This window comes from Lonchura striata, chromosome 8 (genome assembly GCF_046129695.1).
Source record: "Lonchura striata isolate bLonStr1 chromosome 8, bLonStr1.mat, whole genome shotgun sequence".
Classification (NCBI taxonomy): Eukaryota; Metazoa; Chordata; class Aves; order Passeriformes; family Estrildidae; genus Lonchura; species Lonchura striata.
Window position 1 is genome coordinate 36,923,689 of NC_134610.1, and position 19,766 is coordinate 36,943,454.

Here is a 19,766-nt window from a genome sequence, read left to right on the forward strand (position 1 = left end):
GCGGGGCTGCAGGCGGCGGCGGCCCCGCCCCCCCATTCACAAAAAACCGGGCCCCGCGCGCTGAGTGGGCGGCGGCGCTGCCCGTCACGCCCCCCGCGCCCCGCCCGGGCCGGGCCGATGGCGCGCGGGGTCCCCGCCCCGCCCGGCGTGCCGCCCAATCAGCGCGCGGCCTGGGGCGCTGCGCGGCTCAAATCCGCCCGCCACCACCGCGCGGGTGCCTGCGATTGGCCGCGCCAGCTGCCCGTCACCTCCCCCTCCCGCGGCCGCGGCGCGGCGGCGACCAGCGGCCCCCGGGAGCGGCCCCGCCGCGCCGCGAGCCCGCCGGGCGGGGAGGCGATCGGCCTTAAAGGGCCGGCGCCGCGGGCAGCCCGGGCGCGGGGGCGGCGCGGCTCGGCGGCGGCGGAGCGGCGCGTACTGACCTGGGCGGCGGGCGAGGCGGGGACGCTGCGCGGCGATGGCCCCCCCGGCGCGGAGCGCGCCACCGACGGACTCAGCCCGTGACGGGTTCCGCCATCTTGGAAATCTTTTTAGATGGAGGAGTCACGTGGTGCGACCATTTTTCCCCCGCAGCCAATCGGCGGGCGCGGGCTATTTATAGCCGCGCGGGGGGAAGGGGACCAATCGGGCCCCGCCCCGTGCGCCCCCGGTCACGCCCCGTGGCGCGCGGCCCGTCGCCATGGCGACCGGGGGCGGGGCAGGGCCGCCATGTTGGCACAGAGCCCGCGGGGATCGGGGGTCGGGACCGCAGGACCGGCGTCTCCAGCCCCCACCTGCGATCCACGCCGTAGAGACCACAGTGTGATAAAACGTGGAACTCTGGGGTTTTTTACCCCCCGATTTTCTGCACCCACGGTCCCGCTCCCTCATGGGCCGTCCTGTGTTTTCCGTCAGGTGTCGCCTGTAACAGCAAACAGCTGAAGCGAGGGGTAAACGACAGAAAGGACAGGGCACGGTTCAACATATTTGCTTGAATTACCGAGAGGAAATTTAAAAATGAAAATAAAAAGGAGTTCTCCGGTAATGTTTCCCTCTACCCCCGTTTTCGCAGCAATTTACTGATTTTTGAGTTGTACGTGGAATTACCCATTGAACTGACACATCTCGTTTCACTCGTATTTTCTTGATTTATGCAGTGCCCAAAACTTCCCAAGTCGTGCTCCCAAACATTCCGGACGATGGGAAGGAAAACACTGCAGTATTGGGTGCAAGAAGTTCATCCTGTGGGACACAATCCAGTGGGAACATCCCACCGGCGATGTATCATTCCATTACTTCTGTTTCCCAGAGAAGCTGTGGCTGCCCCTACATCCCTGCAAGTGTCCAAGGCCAGGCTGGACAGAGCTTGGAGCACCCTGGGATAGTGGAAAGGAGATTTCCTGCTAAGCTTCCAAGGAATTTCTTCCCATCCTTGCCTAAGGCAAGCTGAAACATGACATTCCTTACTCACAGGCAGCCATCCCAGCACGCTTCTGGTGGGTTTGATTAATTGGCTCTCGCTAAATTGTTTTTTAAAACTTCCAGATTTCCCTTATAGCAAAAAAAAAAAAAAAAAAAAAAAAAAAAAATTTAAAAAAATAGGAACTCCTGTCATTCAGCCATCTGGATTTACATAAATTTTGGGACTTGATGGGAATTGCTAACAACTTTGTCCGTCTCTCAAATCTGCATATACATGGTAGTATATAAACACTGCTCCTTTTCTCTTTTACCTTTTCGGAGATATTTACCACCTCTGATTTCATTTGAAAGGGCCACCCTTACAAAAACCCTTGGCATATTGATCCAGCCATTAAAGTTTCGGGATTTTTTTCCACGTTGTCCACAGGCTCCAGGAAATGGTGACATTTCCGTGGAATACACACCTGAGAGCACCACTGGCATTAAGAACACCACTTCTGCCTGAAGCTGAAGCCCTTTTTGTTTCATTTGCAGCTTCTTTAGGCTCGTGGGCTTGTTTGTTGTTCTTTGGTTGGTGAGGTTTCACAGAGTTGCTCTGCCCTCTTTATTTGGGGCCAGCTGTGCGCTCGGACGGATAAGGGAACGTGTGTATAAATAACCTCCCAAATTATGTTTGAGTGCCAAGAGACCTGTGGGTGGAAGGCCTTCAGGGCCAGAAGGTTACCAAAGCAGGGCAATATTTGCCAAGGCAACAGGTGTGCTGCTCATGGCTGGTGCAGGGCACGGCTGTGGCAGCCAGGTGAGTGTCTGCCCTCCCCTGCAGTCCCCATTTCTGCTCCAGCCAGGGGGAGAATTGGTCCCAAATCCTTAAAACGTGGGTTACAAGCAGCCCAGCTGCCTTTCCTCGCTGCACTGCTAGAGCAGTTTGGAAACAGGAAACAAAAGGAGAGAACTGTGCCCTGGAAGTTGCCACGAAGTGTAAGTTCTACCTTCAGGTTTTGATTGATGCTGTACCTGTGGCTGTGGGTGTGAGTATGTGTCTCTATTAATACCCAGTCTAGGCTAACCTATGCATAATGGCAGAAAATTAAACCTTTGTCGTTGTGCATGGAAATTAGACCTCAGATTCACAAGGGAAAGGCTTCTTGCTATATGTTCAATCCAACATATTGGCTATAGCTGTATATAGTCTGTTTTTGCTGTATTTGCAGCTGAAAAACTTACTCAGAGGCCTGTTGAAGCAAAAAATAAAAATCTAAAATAAAAACCAACACCCTGGCAGAGCTAATTCATAAAGATTTAAATAAAAAGCAATTACAGAACTTCACGCCTACCTCCACCTCATCTTTAGCTGAACTCCTTGTTTGTCAGGAATGATTCCATTTCTTATGTTCTCAAGCAGGAAACAGCCATCACAACACTCCAGCTAATTTCCCTCGCTAGTCACACGGAGCTGGTGAAAGGAAAAGAGAGTGCTTCAGTTTTCCACTCCACAGCCTAAAAAAAAGGAGGATAGAGTTAGGAAGAGCGCCAGCAGGAGCTTCCTCTGGAGCCTAGACACCAAGTGGCAGTGACACTTGGGTCCTTGGAGAAAAGTCAAGCCTAGACACAAGTTCCAATCTGATGATGGCTCCCTCTTCTTCCTCCTGATCATTCAGTCTCCATCACTGACCTCCCTTGGTTTTCCTGTCCTACCTGTCACCTTTCTGTGCTATTTCCCACTCCCTGCTCTGTATCTGTCCCACAGTATACTGGTTTACTACTTTTTGCCATCAAAAGGAAAACCCCATCAAACCCACATAATTTACAGCACAGCTCTGATGTGACTGGGAATGTTAAATTTACGTTGCCCCTTCCTGTGTTTTCCTCCAGCATACCTTTTATTGTGGAGTTTTGTTCGGTTGTTACTGGTTTTTTAATCCTGGTGAGTTTTGCTTCAGCTGTAACTCCTTGTTCTCTCTTTGCCTCACAGCTTGCTTTGATCCAGAACAAGGTGGTTCTCCTCCAATTCGGAGCCCCCACGCCTGTGTTTGGCTGCAGGAGCTGCTTCCCAGCTTGTCTGCACACCTAACACTTCATCAAGTCTGCAGCACTCAGGGCCTGAAGAGCTGAAACCCTGAAGCAGTAAGAGCCAGACTCTTAGAAACAAATTATTGCTGTTGTTTTGGGCAAAATCAAGTCCATGTTCCCCAGCTGGGGGGAAAAACAAGCAAGTGAAGTTCAAAGTGGAGGTCACAATGTAAAGTTTGCTTTCTTCTCCATACTTACGCTTTATTTTTGCTGATGGAGATATATTGGATTGTTATGGCAGTCGTTTTACAATGTCTGAGTACAAGACACTTTTAGAATAAAAATGTTTGCCAATTTTGTTTTCAGTATTTTTCTGGATTTCTATAAGCTTCCTATTTATCTAGCAGCTATGCTCTCAACTACATTATGGAATAGCCTGACTTGGAGGGGATCCACAAAGATCATCATTCCTACTGCAGAGAGAAAAATTATTCTGTGGCCATTACAAACAACTGCCCAAAAGTTCTTATGGTGTCATCATCCCTCCAAATGAAACTGAAGAATTAAGAGTATGAAAGAAATCTCTTTTCCCCCTCAATTGTTTGGTTTTGTTTTTGTTTTTTTTTTTTTTGTTCACCCCATTTTAGTAGCACATTAAGGCTTAAATTGAGATAAAAAGCAGAAATAAGTCTAAAATTAATATGGATTCTTTGTGACATCAAGGCTAGAATAACTGATGGATACACTTTGTTTATCAGTGCTCATTTTCCAATTATTAATATTAAAAATAAAGGAAATGTGTATCAATTTATTATATTTCTTTTCATCCAGCTACTGGAAGAAAAATGTGGGGTGTGTCTCTCTGTAGTGAGAAAACCTTCAAAGAAATATTGATCCATTTTTCTATTCGGCCTCTTTCAACCAGGCAAAAAAAAAAAAAAAAAAAAAAAAAAGCATCATCCAGGGTGTGAAAAACCATTAAAATCTAAATAAATGTAAGAAAAATATGACCAGGGAAAAAAAAAAAAAGCAAAATAGAAAAATAGAAATAAAAACATTTGCAGCCTGGTCCCTGGGTGTTGGTTTTATGTGAAGAGACTGACTTGCAGCTGGATGACGAGTAGGATATTTTTCTACTGAAATATTGATAGTAGATCACACTAAACCACAAACTATCTCCAGAAAGCCCATCATTTCTAATCCTAATGGTGTTTTCTTTCCCTTGGCTGACTGCTACATTCATGAGATGATGGCTTTATTCTATCTGGGGGAAAAACTTTTTACCATACAGCTAAATTAACTTGTCAAAAGACTTCAAACTTCGGAAGCTTTTACAGCCCAATTCAAAGCTATTATTCAGGATTGAATGAGAAGGCTGTGGACTGTAAAAGCTGGCAAAAAAAAATAAAATAAAAATTTCAGCAGCATTCAGGAGTTGAATGGAGGGCTCACTTTTTGTTCAGGTTGTGTGTGTTTCATTGAGCTGTCTCAGAAAGAGTTGGATTTTGGTATTTTAAAGCAAAGTGCTTCTTTCTGCTGCTCTGGAAGCTTTGACCCAGTCCATGCTCTTTCACACACACTTGGTTATATTTAGTTTGTGCCAACCTAAATAAGTGTCAACCAGCTTTCCAGAAATGTGGGGAGCACAAAAGAGAACGACCAGCAGCTAAATTGAGGCAGAACAAGAACACAATTGGACTTATTTTTATCCTTTTCTTTTAAAATCAGATCACAAACTATCTTACAGTCAGCTACAGCTTTCTCATGCAAATAAAAATGCCTGGCTTCAGGAGCAGCAACTTTTAGATTTTGCAGACAAGGAGCAGCTGGCAGAGCTCGTGCTTGGAGTCTTTCCTGACGTGGATCCAATCTACTTTGGGACAAATCTGGAATAAAAAGCCAAGCCAACAATTGCAGCCCCCGGAAGGGAACCCAGGGCTCTCTGGGAGCACACAAACACATTCAGGATGTTACAGGATGGGATCCACCATGGCCAGCACAAGGAGTGGCCTTGATTCAGCGTGCCCTGGATGCAGCTGCCTAGAGCTGCTCCACAGGGAACACTGAGCACAGGAGCAAGCCTTAAACACAGCTTCTCACCAAGGCCTGCAGGGAGGTTCTGCCACCCACCAGGGACCCACAACTCACTCTCCTGTTCAGAAACTGAATTAGAGTCTCTGGAGTGTTTCTGGAGATGCCAAGAGCTTGCAGCATATAGGAGTTCAGAGCACACAATCACAGTATGGGGATCCAAGTGCATATCCCTCTTTTTGCCTGGCGGGTTCTTCCTCCATGGGCAGGAGTCCCAGGCTGCTCCAGCCCCCAGTGTCCACCCTGGCTTTGGACACTCCCAGGGATCCAGGGGCAGCCACAGCTTCTCTGGGCACCCTGTGCCAGGGCCTCACTGCCCTCATACTAAAGAATTTCTAAATCATCTTTCCATGATCTGAGTTTAGATGGGTTTTGAAAGAACCAGCAGCAGAGCACCAAGGTGTTTTAGAGCTTGGCAGTCCAGAAGCCACTTAACTTCTGCCTTCATAATAAGGTACCAAGATGATCTCACAGTTTTAAGCACTTGACACTAAAGTAGCACTGATAGAGGATGTGTGTGGACAAAATTGCATGGACCTTTCAAATTCTCCAATTTTTCCCTCCTCTGTTTTGCTGCTCTAAGGGTTGTTTAATCTCATTTTATGTGGGTCACTGCATTTCCTGAATATCAATATCTATCAAAAAGCACCTGTGCTTTGCATTTGACAAAACCTCAGTTGACCCGTTTTCCCTTTCCTATGGCAAAACCAAAACCACAACCAGTTTTGGATTGAAATATGCTGAAGCACTAAAATACCTCAGTTTTCCTCTATCTGCTTACCAAAATTTGTGTTCCTTAAGAGCACCTTCACTGAGTTCTTGAAAAGCATCAGAGCAAGATGTGCCAGCAGAAGTGTCCAGAATATCAACAGTGGCATCAAAATAATGAGAGGAATGTCTGGAAAGTCTGAAGGGTTATACTCAGACCCTGTTAAATAGCTGGGGGAGACTCTGGAATCTGACTCTCACTTGCAGATACATTGTTTAATAGAAATGCAAGAAGTGAATGCTGGTCCATTAATGACAAAAATAAAGTTCAGAATGTATGAGGATGAGAGGTCAGAGGGGTCAAAAACCTCTGCAGCCCTAGAAATGTCTGTGTGACTATAAAACACAGGCTGAAAGGAGAGCTATTTCCCTCTTCCACGATCACTAGGCAAGATCAGGCCTGTAAAAGGCTGGGAGATCACTCTAGCTTTCTTCCACAAGGAAAAAAGAAAGGAATAAAGGCAGACTTCCCATTCTGCAAAAGAGCAGATCACAGAAGCCCCATGGTTTCCTGGATTAGATCCAAGGACAGGACTGACAAGGATAGGATGGAAACTCAAATGGAAGATTGTTTTAAAAAAGCTACGAGGCCATGGGGACCAGCCCAGAGCTGGAATGTGAGGAGCTGATACACAGATCAATAACACCCACACTGCAGAATGTGGACTGTGTACTCCTCCTTTTTGGAGAGGAAGGGTTTCCATAGGCTCCTCTAGAGGTGATGCTGCAAAGGGGATGTGTGTGCAGCCTAGCAGTGGGATTGGTTTAGGATGTTCACACTGTGATCTGAGGAGATGAGGCACATGGACCTCAATTCATCCCTATCAGGAGCTGCTTGTCAGGTGGCCTGCTGTACATTAAAAGCTGAGTTATCAGCAGAGCCTTTGTCTTGTATCCTGATAGAAGGTGATGAGGGGTAGGACGTGTTCTGCTCATACACAGAAATCAAGGAGCAGCAATCATGTGGTGGCAAGTGTGGTGGTTCAGAACTGGGATGTGCGTTTGTGTAACTGCAGAGGAGACAGAAGGTGTTGGGGCTTTCTTTCCCTGCTGGTTTAAGGAATCATAGAATCCCATCCAGTGCCAATCCCTGCCATGGGCAGAGACACCTTCCACTACCCCAGGTTGCTCCAAGCCTGGCCTTGGCACTTCCAGGGGTGGGGCAGCCACGGTTTCTCTGGGCACCCAGTGCCAGGGCCTCACCACCCTCACAGAGAAGAATTTCTTCCTCATGTCTAATCAAAATCCACCCTGCTACAGTGGGAAGCATTTCCCCTTATCCTGGCACTCCAGGCCCTGGTCCCAAGTCCATCTCCTGCTCTCCTGGAGCCTCTTTAGACTAAAATGGGCTCTAAACTCTCTCCAGAGCCTTCTCCCTTCTCTCCAAGGTGAACACTCCCAACCTGTCTTCATAGGAAAGAACACTTTTTATCACCTTGCTGTTGGTAAAGCCAGACAACTCTTTCAGTGGAGATTACTTGTTAAATTATCCACAGTGCTGCAGATGCTCGTCTCTTTATTTTGGTTGTATATTTCAAAGAACAATTTCTCCAGCAAACAGTGCAACAGCTGAGGCTGATAAAACTCCTGGGCACCATCATTATCCTTTTTCCTGATAGAGACTGTCACAGATTTACCATCGTGTTTTGGCTTGGAGGCTGGTGCTCTACAGTGAGCCAAAAATAAAGTGGAGCTGGATAGCCTTAACACAACAAAAGAAGAATTTGGAAAATTAATGGAACTGCAATTATCAGACTAGAGGAAGGAGCGATGTCCAACACAGGCACAAGAATGTAGTTTGGATGTGACAAGGATCTGCAGTGATACATTCTCCTGTGCTTGGCCATAGGGATCTTGCCACAAGACTGAGGATTTTGGAAGGTGGACTCCTGCACCATCAGGAAAGAAGTTCTCTGAAGGTCTCTTACATATTTCCAAGCTGAACTCCTAGAGCATCCATCATTTTGGGGTGCCTCAGTTATTGACTGTATACAAATCCATCTCTGAAGTCACACCCCAAAAACCTCTCCTGAGGTTTTTCCTTGTGCAGAAGTCAAAGTCAGACCTGGAAACCTCTTCAAAGGCATCCTCAGTCTTTAGCATGCAACTGTACAGAGTGTGAGGCCACACCTTCGGCAGGATACATGCCTGCAACTCCTGGAATGATGGAATCAGGAAGGTTGGAGAAGAGCTCCAGGATCATCGAGTCCAACCCTGAACACTGCCAAGCCCAACCACCAACCCACCTCCCCCAAGTGCCACACCTGCATACTGTTTGAACACTTCCAGGGACAGTGATCCCACCACTTTCTTGCATGTCTGCACAGCAACTTACCCTTGGAAATTGACTTTCCAAGCCATGAATCCCTCAGTCATCCAAGGTGCAAAGCCAACAGCCCTGGATATTGGATTTCTTCTGCTGTCCCACGGGGCAAAGCCAGCTGCCACCGCCAGTCTCACCAGCCCTTCTCAGCAGCAGCCTTCAAGGCTTAATCCCCAAATTGTAGGGCTGTTCCACAGAGTCACTGGGCTCTGTGTGCTGGTGCTGATGACAAGGATACCAGGTGAAGTGCTGGTTTTGGGATGCACACACCTGAGCATCGGGAGCGGGGCCCAGGCCAGTGGGGAACCACGGGAGCTTGGCAGCTTCCCCTCACTGCCAGCCTGGGCAGGACTGAGACCAGCAGAGAAATGATCCCTGCTCCCAAGGCATCCCATCTTCTGTGGCTCTTAATGAGCCAGCAGAACAGCCCCCCTTACAGAACAGCAGCCTTACAGTTGGGTTTAAAGAAGCATTTTTGCTCTTCTGGACTTGAGCCCAAAATCCCGCTTGGAGTAACTCACATTCACGTCAGCAGAACTACTCCAGCCAAACAGAAATTTCTTTTTTTTTTTTTCTTCCTCCTTAATTAAACTGTTATTTTCTCAAATCAAATGGAGGCATTCTTCTCATTCTAAATTAACAAAGATCACAGGTGAATGCTACCAGTGAAATTAAAAACTGACTTGAGATAGTTTTGCTTTTAGCAGAAAGTTTGTTTGGTTTTTTTTTTTTTTTTTTTTTCTGGATGCCTCTTCACTGAGGGAACTGTTAGAACTGAAGTGGGGCAAGTTTTTAGGCTATCAAGTGCAAAAGATGTTTTCTGTCTGCATTCCTCCTTCAGAAGAGATAAACCCAGCCTAGAGAAATGAGGATACTGCAGCTCCTCGTGTCATGGAGGGGTGACCATGCCCAAAACACACCCGTTATCCACAGCTGCTCCCTTTGCTCCCAGGGCCACCGTGAGCTTTGCTGGCAGAAACAAGCCCTCCCTGTCACTGCTGGGCTGCTTTGCTCATACCAGGTACTGGCATTTCCAATGTTATTCAAGTCCCAACACCAGAAGAGCAGCCCTTACACCCAGCCCGACTGCCTTGAGGCCACAAAAGAACCATTTAGGTTGTAAAAGACATTTGGGATCACTGAGTCCAGCTGTCAACCCAGCACCACCACCACGTTCTCCACTGAAACACATCCACACAGCTGCTGAACACTTCCAGGAGTGGTGACTCCACCGCTGCCCTGGGCAGCCTGTGCCAACTCCTTGCAACCCTTCCCATGAAGAAACATTCCCTCATATCCAGTCTAAACCTCCCCTGGCACAGCCTGAGGCCGTTCTCACTTGTCCTGTCTCTTGTAACCTGACTCCCACCTGACTGCTCCCTCCTGTCAGGGATTTGTAGAACCCTCAGCTCCCACCAGCCTTTAAAAAACCTCTTGTTACAACCCTTAGCAATTTATTTCCATTCTGCCTGGGTGCTTTGCAGAGGAACCCTGGAGAATGGCAGAAACCAGCAGTTAAAAGAATAGAGTGGAATTATCCATCTCCTGCTCATTAATTGACTTCAGATTGTACCAGCTTGCTGGTGTTTTTTCTGCATCTCTGGCAGGGAATGTTTTATTTGCTTAGTAAAGTTTTCACATGCAATATGTTGTTGCTGTTTTGTTTTGTTTCTGAAATCCCTTACCTATATATTTATTACAGACAGATATTATACCCTGGCAGTAAAGAAACACTGCAAAGTGCTAGTTAACTTCTCAGAGCTGCCTGAATAATTCCATAAATACGAGGGGACTGAAATGACAACAATAAAGGGATCTGTACTTTGAACAATAAATATGAACTGGAGCTCTGCTTTGGATTTGAGGCAGGCTGCAACTAATAGGTATTCAGCTTGTGTGGGCCACTGACATTTAAATAAACACATGTGCAGTCCAAGGGGGTTGGCTGCAGAGCCTCTTGTCAATTGAATCCAGCCCTGGGAACACTCAGAGAGTGGCTCAGGATTGCAGGAATTCCTGAGCTGTAGCCCTCGGTGGGATCTCTCCTGAAACCAAAAGATGTCCTCCATGGGGGGGAAAGAAAAAAAAGAGGTGGGGGAATGGGAATGAGGGGGGGAAGGGGGGTGGAAACCACCCCAAAATATGTGGCTTCAAAGAAATGCTGAAAATATTTATAAGAAAAATGCCTGGCGGGCTGCCCGTTGCAACTGAAGGAGAACTCGGCTCCTCAAGCTGAGATAGCTCAGCATTCCTGCACTGCCTTGGGAAAAAATCACCTCTAAACAGGGCCCGTTTATTCCAATGTGCAGAGCCAGGCCAGAGTGTACTCTGAAAACCCATTCCTAATGGGAGAGGAGCAGGCTGCAGCAGGAAGGATCCTGGGACAACACCTTTGTGCAGCTCCTGGAGCCTGCAAAGGCACCTTTGGTTGCAGTGGCATCAGGTTTTCTGCAAAGGTAGCCCTAAAAATCAAAAATCGTTTGGCAGCATCAGACAGACAGAGAGGGATGGGGCTACATGGTGCTCACCCTCAGCACCTCACACCGAAAACTGGCAGGCCACAAAGTGTCTCCAGCACTTGTTTTGTGTCATTCTCATAAGCCTGAAGCATTCACAGGTCAAATAGTCTCCCTCAGTATTGCAGAAAGCATAACTTCACATCCAGGTGTCACCTTTTCCATCACCAGGGCAAATGAAGGATGACTCAGGAAAAAGGAGACATCAGCTCTGGGGCTGTCAGCCTCAGAATGAAGGAAGTGACTAGTTTAAAAAATAAATTAAAAAAAAAAAAAAAAGCAATAAACCAATTTTTTTAAAATCCAAAGTGGAATTAACTGAGCAACATATCACTGAGTTCAACACCAAGCAAATCAGTGGAGGCTGTGTAACAGCATTACAGATAATTAGAAAACTGGGATGGAAGGAAACCGTTCTTTTGGAAGCTGGAATTGTGGTTCCTGGGGAATCCTTTGTGGCCATCAATGCATGCAGAATAGGGGCAATTTACTTGGTACCGGGTACTCTGGTTCCTCAAAAGCTTCCTCACCAGGGGCGCCTTGGAAATTAATCTCCCTTGGGATTAGAAGAAAAGTTCTCAATTGAATTCCAAACTGGTAGGAAACAGGAAGGGCCGGGTAGGAATAAAACAGTTATTTTTCACAGCAGAGGGAATCCCAGGGGAATCCCCAAGCAATTGGGCTGTGGCATGTGTTGTTCTCAGAGCCTAAAGGATCGGGAAAGGGGGTATTTGGAGCAATTTGCAGAAGATAAAGAGAAAAATAATTACTTAAAGTAGCAGAAAATAGTGAAAATTAAAAAAAAAAAAAAAACTTCAAAGGACTGTGGGACATGGCAATAAAAGAGAGCCCCAGGTGCAGTAACACAAAACCAGGCTTGAGTCACCAGAGCCCCTCCCTTTGTTGCTGTCACCCAGCAGTAAGAGAATCCAAAGGAACCCTCAGTTCACTCCCAAACAGTGAGCAAAGGAAGGGACAGCATGAGGAATTAATAGAATTATGGAATGGTTTGGGCCAGAAGGGACCCTAAAATTGTCCAGTGCCACCCCTGCCATATCACATTATCCCAGGATTCTCCAAGCCCCAGTGTCCAACCTGGCCTTGGGCACTGCCAGGGATCCAGGGGCAGCCACAGCTGCTCTGGGCACCCTGTGCCAGGGCCTGCCCACCCTCCCACAGAGCAATTCCTTCCCAAAATCCCATCCAGCCCTGCCCTCTGGCAGTGGGAGCCATTCCCTGTGTCCTGTCCCTCCAGGCCCTTGGGAATCAGGAGGTGTGTGGTGGTGGCTCCTTCTCACTGTACCATAGCACCTCCATGGCACATTACTGAAATGATGCAGATTACAAACCCAAAGAAGGCCTTTTTCTCATGCAAATTGTCGACTTTGTTTCCATATATACTTGTAGAAGCCAGAAAAGTGAGCACTCTCCAAAGATAGTGAGAATAATGGAAGGTGAACCAAACAAAAACATCTAGGGGAAAAAAAAGAGAGGGGAAAATCCCCATTAAAAGAAAGGGTGTGAGGCTGCAGCATGCCAGGAGCCAGCACAAAGCCTGGTTTTATCCCATTCAACATCCTCTGTCCCCAGACACCTCTTGCAGGGAGTATCAGGGAGCAGAGCCACGGGAGCCTTGGGCCTGCCCCTGGCCAGCTGCTCCCATTTTCACTGATTAACTCTGGATCCAGCCCTCATCTGGGCAAAAAGGGGAACTTTGACAGGAGGCTGGGAGAGAATGTCCAACATGCATCCCTAATGCAGCCAGAGCTTCCAAAACAGCTCCTCCAAGCAGAGCTCCCAAAACCACCCTGATGGTGAGAGGGTTTACATGGGTTTAACTTCTAAGGCATGCTGCTGGGCAGGGAAAAGGAGTCTGTGCAGAAAGGGGATTTTTCTTTTCCCCCTCACAACTTTCTTGCTGGAGGACAATCAGGGAGAGAACCTTGTGTGTTAAAGTGTTCTGGAAAAGAGTTTAGACAGATAAAACAAACAATAAAGTCACTGGAATCAATTACTTCTCATTAACAATGTAATTTGTGCCTTGTAAGGGAAATTAAAGATTAAATTTTTGAACTTGTAAGTGGTCACCCTAAGCTTGGTTCTTCTTCCCAAATGTTGCATTTAAAAACAGAGGGCACATGGAAGAGCAGGGACACAGCTCTGGAGAGTCAGCATCATTCCTATAAAGGGAGGTTTTGCCTCACCAAACCACGGTGGTTCCGTGAAGGAGTCAACACCTGGATCAGTTGTTCTGATCTTTGTGGACTTCCCAAAACATTTCCAATCTTTTTCACTGGAGGCTCTGAGGGATCAGAGGTTAGGTCCTTGCCTAAAAAACCTTTTTGGGGTATCACAGCTTCCCGGAGTGAGATTAGATTCTGCCCCCTTAAGTTATAACATTTGGATTCTTTTCCTTCCATGTTTTAACACACAACCCAAGTTCTTCATTTGTCTACAGTGACCAGAGAGCTGTAATAATCTCAGCTAGGGGAACACTTCCCTCAAGAACTGAACAGAGACAAATACCTCCAGAAGATGATTTTAGTCCTATGAGAAGCTGCTCTAATACCTGCAATACATTTTGGTGATGTACTGCTGTGCCTTGCGTTCTGTTTAAAGAGCGGACTCATGCTGGGGAGTGTTATGTAGATTTGTTTGCACTCAGCTGAGTTATTCCTAACCAGGAGGCTCTGCTGGGGATCCCAGGACTGTATTTCATTGTGATGAAAAGATGGTACCATTACACCAACACCAAAACCAGCCCCTTTTCCTCTGATGGGATGATTGCTGTTATCAGGGAGCCCTGTGATCCCTGCCCACAGGATGAGATGCTGCTGTACAAACCACAGGAGACAAGAAATTAAAAATAAGGCTGTCCGCCCTGGAGAGAATTGCTCCTTTCTATCCTCAGCAAGATAGCAAACCAAATTTAATTCAAGTCATAATTCCCTCACAGAGCAGCTGCAGCTGACTGCCTGTGGGAATTCAGGAAATTATGCTGAAAGGGAGAAGGCTTGAGAATTTGGTGACAAGGAGTCAAATCAATCCCTTGTATGGGATTGAGAACAAACCAAGGAGCTGCAAGACTTTAACTTGGCAGGCTGGCAGAGCTGAGGGTGCTCACCTGGAGAGGAGAAGCTCCAGGGAGAGCTCAGAGCCCTTCCAGGGCCTGAAGGGGCTCCAGGAGAGCTGGAGAGGGGCTGGGGACAAGGCATGGAGGGACAGGACACAGGGAATGGCTCCCACTGCCAGAGGGCAGGGATGGATGGGATATTGGGCAGGAATTGTTCCCTGGGAGGGTGGGCAGGGCCTGGCACAGTTTTCCCAGAGCAGCTGTGGCTGCCCCTGGATCCCTGGAAGTGCCCAAGGCCAAGCTGGAAAATGAGCCCCGGTCAGAGCCGCAGCGATCGCAGCTGTTACAGAGCGCTGAGGCACAGAAACCTCTTTAGAAGCTGAAAGCTGCAGAGCAGCACTTCCCTCCCAGTTCATTTATTTCCAGCTTTTTCTTTTTTTGAGAGGGATTCTCCTGTGATCAGTTAGTCCTTGACAGTTCCCTGCTTTCCATGGGAAACCGGGCTCCTTCAGCGGTCCCAGCCGGCACAGCTGAGGCACAGCCTTTCCCTGGCAAATTAATTATAGGAGAAGGCTGGGGACTGCTCAACTCCTTCCTGAGGCAGCCAGCACAGGAATTGTGGCCACAGAAGTTGGGAAGAACAGAGGGATAAATCAGGGGATTCATATGGGAGTGTTGGCCTCCCCGCTTGGCGGAGCTGTTTAACCCATAGCCTCCAGCCCTGACTATTTTTTACTGGAGCTTCTGGCCACAAGAACTTGTGACCTCAAAAACAAAAACAAAAACAAAAAGTCATTTCCAGATCACCTCAGCAGCAGAAAATACACACAATCTATATGGACCCCAATGTACTTGGACTCCCCTCTTAAGGATAAAGAGATGAATTTTCTAAGATTCAATTTACTGCTGAAAACTCCCTCCCACAAAAATTACTCAAAACTATAGCAAGATACACTGCTATATGGGGAAAAAAAAAAATCAGATTTCATATTAGCATTTTGGTTTTAGCAGTTCAACGGTGGATCCATAGATTGTTAGAACCACCAGCAATTGATTCTTTTATTACCAGCTACCTGCTGAGAGCTGCCTGTGTTGATGTTTCACTGACAGCAGAACACTTCCTACACTGTTATTACCTGAAACCACTTGGAAAAATAACACATCCAGGAGGCTGCCATGAAGCCATCCTGGAGATGGAGGCTGCCATTGGTGATGCTGACATTTCAGGGTGTATTTAAGGACACCACGTGGGGTTAAACCATCTGTAACAGTTTAAAACAAGTTCAGTCAACCAGACCACTGGAAGCCACAGTGCCTTCCAGCAGGTAGTGGTGGGTTTTTTGTGACTAGATGGTAAAAATAGGGACACCCAGATCACACAGGGACCGTTCCCTCCTCTCTGCCCAGCAGGCAGCCAGGAGAAGAAAAGCAGGCGTAAAGTAGGTGGGCATCCAGGGAAACCTCCCTGGGTCCCTTGAAGCCACACTGAGCCCACTAAACATTTCCACATCAGCACAAGAGGGTTCCCCCTCATCCCTGTCAGAATTACTATTTACCTGAAGAGTTCCTCACTAGGTGATTGAGCAGAGGTTGTCTCCACAGGTCCCTGAAGACATCCCTGTCCCAGACAGATCTTCAGGATGCTCTTCTCTCCAAAAGCACACTAGTTCTAGCTGTAAAAACATGCAGTGTTAGCTTAATGGTTGGGCTTGGTCCCAGGAGCCTTTTCCAACCGTAACGATTCTGTGGTTCTACAAAGAGTAGCCTGTGAAGTTTCTGCTCCTCTTTTCCACACCTATAAATTCTGTGGGCTAAAGGACCAGAAAAAAAAGAGCAGCAGAGAGAGTCCAGCTCCCGGCACCACAGAATTCCCACAGAGCTCTTTCTGCAAAAGGGCGGGAGCACAAAGTAGACACAGAACTGGCTACAAGCAGGAGAAGGATGGAAAAGCAGGATTTTCCAAAGGGAGTGGGGTGAGAAGGGATGCTCTTGCCAGGATTATACACCTGAAGCAGCCAACATGGTAAGAACAGCATGGAATGGGATGCAGAGGTACTGGGCTTTACCAGGCCCATGGTGGGAAAGGGGGTTAGCACAACAGAAACACTCATGGTTAATCCTGAATATGCAACAATTCCTTTGAAAATGTTGGCTTTGTAGTAGAATTCCTGCAAATGGAATAAGATCTCTTGGGTCACCTGCCCATGATCCAGGGATGATGGAGAATGATCCCACTGTCCTTCCTTAGGCCCAGATCCCTGTGAACTTGGGAAGGGAAACAAGTCCTGATGTCTTCCAAAGGGAAGAGCTGCCCTGTTGAGCGGTGGATTGCATGATCTGAACCAGAAGCAAAAGGTCTCCTGCCCTCTCATCCCGTTCCAGGCCCACCACTCTGTAGGACATCAGCTCTCTGCACCACAGGGAACAGCTCAAGGACACACAGAGAAACAACACACATACAGGAAGGCAGAAACAGGGGAGAAAAATAATTAAAAAACAAAAAGGAAAAAAAATTTCAAGCTAAGTGGCAGTGGTTAATTGTTCAGTGTTTCAGCTACTTTCCCCTCAGAAAAGAGGAGTTCATGGGGCTGGAGAACACTCCAAGGAGCAGGAGGAGGGCCTGATCCTTTCAGTGCTATGGGAAGCCTCTGCAGCCCAGCATCTGATTCCAGTTCAGCCCTTTCAGGGCATGGAGGGTCCCAGGTGGGTCCCTGTCCCCTGTTCTGTTTTAGGGGACTGCTTTCAGGCGGGCAGGAGGTGCACAAATCCTGGAGTTCAGCATTCCCGACCTCCTGTCCCTCAGGTCAGTGGGACCATCTCCTGCACCATATGGAGCCTAAGCACATCCATATTTCATGGGCAGGATCATACACTTCAGCTGGCATGCCATTGAGGGAAGGAGGAATCCTCCACTCTGGGATATGCTGTTGAGGACCACTACAGCCAAAATATGAGTTACTGAACTCAGCATCTTCACCTGGAACCACCAGGAGCCATGCAGCAGGTGGAAGCCTCTTCCCATCCTTCCAGCCTCTGCAAGAAGTGGGAGAGCCACAAGGCACCTGGATCAGGCCAGCATGGCTTGGAGCCCAAGCCTGGTGGGATGAGGGACACCAAAGCCACACCTGCAGCAGCTCCATGAGCCAGAGAACCTAGAAAGGGATGGAGGTGCTCTGCTACCCCGGGGCTGTAGAGAAAACAGCTCTGAAAACTGCATGGCCAGAGCAGCATTCCATCTTTCCCCCGCCCCCTTCTTTGTGGGGATGGCAGAGCTGGGTTTATTCATCCCCTCTCCATTGATGGGCGTGCGTCAGCGGCTGCACGGGTGTGGGAGGCGCAAGCCTCAGTCAAATCCCAGCATTTCAGCTTAATAACACCTCAGGGGGTGCAGCCCTGCTTCCCCTGGCAGGGAGAAAAAACAGCGGGGGAAAGAAATGATCCATCGATATAAACTGAAAAAGAAGGGGGGAAAGAAAAACAAACCCCACCCCAAAGCCTCCGCAGCAGGAGGTGAAGAAAGAAACAACGCCTAGGAAAAATACATCAATAAATAATTGAATCTCATTTTCTTTGGCATGAGGAAGATATATCTCAGAGCGGTTTTGATTGGGAGGGATCTGAAAGCTCATCCCATTCCACCCCCTGACATGGGCAAGGATACCTTCCACTAGCCCAGGGTCCTCCAAGCCCCATCCAACCTGGCCTTGGACACTGGCAGGGATGGGGCAATCTATGCCAGCGCCTCACCCCCTCACAGGGAAGGATTTCTTCCTAAAAAAGAGAATTATTAAGGATGGATGGTTGAAAGTGAGGATGCTGGAGCAGGGATGCCAAGCAGAAGCACAAGAGAAGGGGACTGGGCTGCACCAGTCCTGGTGCACCACATGTGCCACACAAAAAAACACACAACAGTGGAACCAGCCATTGATCTTGTGATGAACATCACAAAAATGCCAGTGGTTTGCACTGCAGGAGTAGGAATACAGAGAGTAGAGGGCAGCAGACATTTCCCTTGGGATGAGGCAGAGGGTGCCAGCTCCCATATACACAGGAGTCCTGTAGAGCAGGATAATGGTGACCATCCCCAGACAAGGAGCTTGTACACCTCAGTGGTCTCAAGAGGAGTAGCACAGCCTGGACAGACCCACATCCCCAGCTGGGGGGCCAGGAACGCTGGCAGGAGTCTGTTCATCCCATTATGATGAACTCGCCTAGAATTTGGGGATATTCAGACACAGAAAAAGCTGTGCTTTGAGAACAGCACTCAGCAGGGAAGCACAGACCTCGTGGAGGTCATAAAACCCCTCCATAGCAAGACACTGCTGGCTTTGCCACTGCTCCTCGTTGCCCAGCAGTGCCGGCTCCACAGCCTGGGCTCGTGGCTTGCTGTTCCAGCTGGAGCTGGGATGCTGTGGGCTCCAAAGCAGAGCCCCAGCCCAGCCTGGGCAGCAGGCAGAGCCCGAGGCTGGCTCAGGGCCCCCAGGGTGCTGCCACCCCTCCCACAGCCATCCACGTGCCACTGGGCGCTGGCTCCCCTGCCACGAGGTGCCCGTGCCGCACAGCCCACGCTCCGGCAGGCAGATGATGTTTTTCTGAATGCATCCCCATCTATAATGAGACATTACTCACAAGCTGCAGAATAAAATGGAATAATAGCATCTCTCAGCATTAGTCATGCTTTAAATGCGTACCTTTCAGAGCAGGAGGGGATTTGATAGGATAATCTTCCAAGAGACACGTAGGAAGCTTTCATTGAGGGACACGGCCCCATTGGCAAATTACAGCTTGCTGCTCTTCATGCCACTGCACTGAATGATGCTGTCGGGGGGGGGGGACCAAACGTGGGGCAGGGGGGCCCACAACCCCCTGCAGAGTAGTTTGGGGCAAGACAACAGGATTTGGGAGCTGTGCCAGCTCCAGGTGCCACAACTCTTTCAGTTCTCAGTGCCAGGCCATGCCTGACCACAGCTACACAAGGGCTTTTTCTTCCCTTCTCCCTGCACTCTGACTCCGGCATCCTCGGTGGATGTGCTCCCTACCCAAACAAACCCTGTGTGGCTGGAAGGGAGCATGGGCTGCTGCAGAAGAATGAACTCATTTTGCACATGTGGAACCAGGCCCCAAACCTCTGCAAGCAAGGAATGCTGCAGCCTCCCGCAGGCACCGTGCTTGGGATGCCTTACCAGAAGGGGCTGGGAGCGTTGCAGGGAAGCTGGTTAGGCTGGGAGAATGCAGTTTTGCCCCAAAGCCACGTCTGTTTGGATGACCCCTGACAAGGAGCAGGAACCCACTTGCTGGGAAAGCCCAGCATCCTGAGATCTGCCCTGGAGGAGCCCAGCGAGACAAGCTGGCTCAGCACCGGCACCACTGCACTTTGTTTGGGAAGATTCCTCACAGGATCTCAGTCCTGTGATGAGCAACTCATCCCTCGTTTCTTTACCCATGTTTGAGGCGTGCTAAAGACTGCCAGGCAATCCTTCCTGTGTGTTCAAAGAGATGGAGAGGAAATTTGGTTCCCAGCGTTGGGGACCAAATTGGCATTTAACCAATTTCAGCTGTGGTGCAGCGCAGGAGGGAAACAATTTCA

The 19,766-nt window shown here is 48.5% G+C and overlaps 1 protein-coding gene across 5 annotated transcripts in view; it reads right to left on the reverse strand.

Annotated features, from left to right (window-relative positions):
• The window catches only part of HDAC4 (histone deacetylase 4), a 175,928-nt gene extending 175,373 nt beyond the window's left edge, over positions 1-555 (reverse strand). For all 5 annotated transcript variants that reach the window (XM_021539613.2, XM_021539610.2, XM_021539611.2 and 2 more), the window contains exon 1: positions 420-555. The gene's annotated coding sequence lies outside the window, so the exon portion shown is untranslated. The remainder of the gene's footprint in view (positions 1-419) is intronic.
• Between the last annotated feature and the right edge of the window lie 19,211 nt (positions 556-19,766).